The sequence below is a fragment of the Plasmopara halstedii genome (assembly GCF_900000015.1).
Source record: "Plasmopara halstedii genome assembly, contig: Scaffold_526, whole genome shotgun sequence".
Classification (NCBI taxonomy): Eukaryota; Oomycota; class Peronosporomycetes; order Peronosporales; family Peronosporaceae; genus Plasmopara; species Plasmopara halstedii.
This window is the reverse complement of record NW_020187446.1, coordinates 617,806-623,438: the sequence shown is the minus strand read 5'-3', so window position 1 is coordinate 623,438 and position 5,633 is coordinate 617,806.

Below are 5,633 nucleotides of genomic sequence, written 5' to 3'. Positions count from 1 at the left end.
CGAGTAGGTATAGCCGTGTAATAAGATAATACATAGCAACTTTCAACTGAGCCAGTCAGCGGTCTAGCGCAGCTTTGCAAACGCAAGTATAAATATGCATGAATACCAAACATATGCTCACAGCTGAACTCCAGCACTCTTCCTTGATGTCTACGCAGATTGTCGCATTATTATTTCATGGATAAACCATCGACAAACTTGTAATGCTTGTCACGAGCCAATGCTTTTGTCATCCCGTCAGCGATCATCTCCTTTGTCGACTTGTATTCTAGTCGAATGATCGCACGCTCGATCTTTCGCAGAAAAGGAAATTTGATGTCAATGTGCTTCGTACGTGAGTGGTGAGCCGATTTTTTGATAGCGCGGTACATCCTTGGTTGTCTTCGTAAATCAGTGGGGCAGCTTCATGCTTGTAGCCCATGACCTTCAGTAGCACATGAAGACAAATCGCCTCTTGAGTTGCACTGTATAGGCTCATATCCTCAGTCTCTGTGCTAGAAGTCGCTACTGCTGGTTGCCTCTTGGATTTTCATGAGATCGCACCATTAAAAATAATGCCATGATCTTATGTCGTCTGCTGATACTTCAAAATGCGCTTCACAGTCAACCCGTGACCTTTGTTGTAGTGCTTAAAACCCTGGCGATTTTCTCACTGCATGCGCAATGTCCGGTTGTGTACATACGTCAGTGCACCAACCAGCTCTAAATATGGGTACTTTGCCACAAACGCTTCCTCTTCCGATGGCTTCGCTAACTTTAAGCTGCTGTCAGGCGGAGTATGCACGTTCTTGCGCATGTCTACAGCAAACTTTTCTATAACCCGCTTGATGTACGCCAACTGTATTATCTTGATTATCTTGTCACCACGACAACATAATGGGTGGTGCTACGAGTTTGGACTGGACGCTCGTGGATCAACGCTCGTCTGGAAATGCGCTCCTAGAAGATTTGAATAAGAATCTGTTCTCACTCACATCAACAACGGCGCGTGGAATGACAGTCACTACGACAAAGGATCAGTAAGTGCTGAGGGGTGGAAACGTTCCTGTAGCAACAGTGCAAGGAAAGTTGCTGTATTTCAGCATTGAGTCGTTGTGAAAGATGAAATCAAGCTGTAGCATCGACAATTAGGACATGCATCATTCTCCACGCGAATGATTGATCAAAAAATGAGCGAGTCAATTGTTCACCAGGTTAAAGTGGTGCTGTATGTAATGTATGTGCAACATCCAAACAAGCGGAAAGACATCCATCTAAGCAAGGATGAGCTGGAAGCCAGTGGAGCAGATGAACGGACATCATCGTGTGTTCGGATATACTTGGACCTATCACGCCAGCATGAAAGTCGAAATACAGGTATATCGTGACTATTATCATGGGAAAAAGTCGTAACGTGACGATATATCCGTTGCGAAGGCAAAACGAAGTTTCGGACGCGTTAAAATAAAAAAATCAAGATGACTACTGGGGTGAATATCAAGGTGTTGCGAAGCGATAACAGCGGCGAATATTGCAATACGGCAATGGGTGCACTTTGTGATGCCAAGATAACCAAGCAAGAGTTGACTGTACCGTACAACTCCCAACAGAATGGCGCGGTGGATCAGATGAAGCGAGCCCTGATTGAAATTACACGCTACATGCCGAAGGATAGCAATTTATCAAGTGTCGAGAATGGTGTCAAACGACAAGAACGAAGGTCATCCATAACGAAGAGTTGGGTATGCCGCTGAGAATACGTACGTCGATGAAGGCTTCCGTACATCAACAACAAAAGCGCGTGGTCAATCGACATAAGAGAAGTATAACGGACCAACTCACTCACTACTGACTTGTGAATCAAGTACACCTGGCAGGAATGGAGAAGAAGAATGAATGATACGACCAGAGTGGTCCGACATCAAGACAAGTATTCGGGTATGAGTCGAGGAAAATTAAGCTAGATGACTTTTCAAGATGAAGTTGCAGAAGATCAAAAAGGCTATCGGAAGCAAGTTGAAATTTTGCATCGAGCGCGATCCAAGCGGAAATATCTGAAGTGCAAGACACGACTGGTAGCAAAGGGCTATAAACAGCATCCCGGTATTGTCCACATGAACTCGTTTATCCCAGTTGCGCGGGAGGAGTTTATCAATTCTACACTGACAATTGCCGCAAAAGAAATATGGTAGCTGAAAACGTGGACGTGGATACGGCATTTCTCATCGGTGATGTGGAAGAAGATACTTATATGGATCAGCCTGATGGCTTTTAGAATCAAACCAACACGGAGATCTACTGCTTACTACAGCAGGCTCTGTGTGACACACAACAGGCAGCACGCCAATGGGGTAACAAGTCGAATAAGCATCTTGAAGGACAAGGTAATAAGTACTCTGGTGCAGACCCGTGTGTCTGCGCCCAGTGGTCAGACACAGAGTATAGTATCGTCGTCATTTACGCTGACGACCTCATGCTTTTCAGCAAAAACAAAGCCAAGGAAGCATCGATCAAAAGCGCATAAAAGAATGATTTCAGCATCAAGGAGCTTGGTGAGCTGAAGTATTGCATTGGTAGTGAGATTCATCGCAACCTTTCGTAGCCAATAACTCTCGTATCAGAATTATTCTTTGCACTTGATACAGTGTGTAGGGTTAACTCATGTATTACTCAAACAGATCGCGCGAGTAACCACGACCCAGCTCGCGCTCGCAAATCTATCGGTTGCGTCGGACGCCACGTTGACTGGTCTTGAAATCCTTCATTTGATCTTGCCTTCGAATAGCAGTTTCTTGCGTAATGACCCACCTTAACAAAGCACATCCTCGATGGTCACTTCTTGCGATCTCCACGCTGCTTCTCTTTCGTTTACTTTTCCTCTCTCTCGCGCAGCTTCTTCTGGAATATACGAAATACATTCTTCTGACACATTTTCTCAGCAACCAGCTTGCTCACAACGTCTGCAAGCTTGAACTCCTGTACCGACATGCAAAACGTTTGCACTAGGCTCCCCAGCTTACTGGCAAAATTGTCACACCGACATCTTCTTCAGCTGGCTCATAACTCGCGTTCTACATCATCATTACAAGCTGTTTTAGTTCTGTCACGTGCTCACTATGGAGGATGCCGTGAATGTGAATGTTGAATTCTCCTTGATCCACAAGCGATTCGCCATGTCATGCGTCTTGTAGAAAGTTTTTGACGCATTCAAAGCATCCTTTTCGCTTGATGTCGTTACTACGTGCATCAGCCACGGATCGCTGAGGTTGAGCACAATCACCGCGCGGGTTTGCTGCTCATTAACCTTTTCCTTTCGACATCGAAAACATCTTCATCGTGTTACTACACAGAATGTAGTTGATGCCGTCGAAAGGCTTGATTATGAAGTTGGTGTCGCCACCGGGGCTCGTAACCTGATAAAGTTAAGTGTTGAAAGGATTTCTCGAATTGTGCTGTCATCGCAGTGGTGAAATAAAGAGTGAGTGGTATTAACAATTTTATGAGTATTGCTGTAAGGCATCGCTCGTCCCTACATTTACAGTTATTACATGGTGTAATATTTGGCTAGTCACTGCACCATTTCACATGCAATATATAAAGGTAATTGTGTAGAGGGGAACGTTTCAGGGGACAGACAAGTCCTTGTGAAGCCCAAACAACAATTTACAATGATTAATTGCATTTAACCTGTCCGCGCTGAAGTGAAACCCCACCTAGCGTCATCCCATAAAACGACTGAGCCAATCAGTGGTAAGGCCCAGCGTTGCAAGACACAAGCATTCATATAAAGCATACACTCACATGTGGTGGCACATCACACTTCAACAAGACGGATAGTGATCTTTGATAGAGACAATTGTCAATTTAGTGCACGTGCAACTTTCCTCCATGTCACTAGAGGTTCCGAAGTTAGTAAAAGGAGTATGATAACAAGCTGGTCGATAGTTGTCAGGTAAATAATACAAACAGAAAGATGAGTAAGTTTTTTTTACAATCACGAACTTACAGACCAAATCTCTTTCGTAAAACTACAAAAGCATGTCAGATCAAATGGATATATGCAGCGGGGCTGCCGTAGCTCTTTGCTCAGAGGAAGCTAAGCTAAGGTCACCGACTTTAAGGTCTTTCCAAGAGCCAGTAGGAGTGCAGTGGATCGCAATCCGCTGTCTCCAAGAGTACTGAAAAACTTAATAAGGTAATGGGACTCGTCTGCTCAAAGTTAAAACCGTATATCATTGTTTTAGTTGCGGCAGAGCCGCCAATATCTACAGCCCTAGGTTTTCTTAAATAATATAGTAATACCTATTTCAATTAGCAAAGCCTAATTATTTCATATGCATTACTACTGGCAATCCTACCACGCGGTGGCTTCTTGTTACGGTGCAGCCACACCACTGTGTAACTCCATCAACTTGTGTAATCCACACCTATGCACGATCACACCACCCGCCCTTTCATACAGGGGTACGAATAACCCTGTTACACTCTCTCGCATTAAAAGTTGTGATCATCCTCATTTCACATTTTATCATCGCCTCACACGAGGCTCGCGTGTCTGAGATACCTTCACGTAAGAACAACATCATTCTCCGCTCTATGAGTCCTGATCCTACGACACGCAAAACACCCAGTCTAGCTGGTTCCGAGGGCGCCCGCGAACAAAGCCCTTCTTCTTCTGCACAGGATGCATCTCCGGACAGTACGTCCGCGGCTTTAAGAGAAACACATCACAAGCCCTCGGCAACTGAACGCAACACACCGCGCCCGACACGGGCGACGGATTTCCTCGTCGAAGAGTTCGAGGAATTCGACCACGAGTCGGATACTCCTTTACCAACATGGGAGGCGAGGAAGATGAAGTGCGCCAACGGCGCGACGCAAGCCCAGCTCAAACCTTGTGGACACCATGTCCGTTCCCCGACCTCTAGGCTTCCGGGGGGAAGTGGTGTTATTATCAATCGCCTCGACGAGGCACAGGAGCAGCGATTAAAGGCTGCTCACAGGGCGGCTCTCCTGCGCTCGTAACTTCGTTCGGTCTTGGACCTCGTATGGAATACGGCTTCCTCTCGGCGGATCCCGCTACTGAAGCAATAGACGCGATCACTCGATCGTTAGGCATCTACGTAGTCGGGCCTCCGGCCACTACACAAGCTGAGCTCGATCAGCGGAAAGCTCCCCGAGCTCGCTTTTTGGCACCACAAGAGGTCCCAATGGATTGGTACCGCGATCGACTTCGAGATCAAAGGGAGGCGCTCCTGCACCCACACTGTGGACCATCCCTGTGGTGCTCGCCCCTGGCGAAACTGCTGCAGATGATGAAGAGATCTTTGAGCGATGGCTGCTGCGGCACTAGAAAATTTCCTTGGTGTTTAACTTACAGTGGTGTCAAAAAGAAGCGGAAGTGCGCGTAAGAACCATCTTTGATTTGAGTTTGCCAGATTCAAGGCGCAACGCCGACTTTATAAGTATTGTCGCCCTGCGACACATGGAATAATCCATGACACTCCTGCGAGCTGTGTGGTTTCTCACGCGGGTGCGTCTACATCCACAGCAGATCAGGACCAAAGCTTGAGATCAGCTCATGGCCCTTCGGCTTCTCAATAAACATTAGCGTCCACGACGTCTGAACAGTCTTGCAGAAATGGCACCTCAAT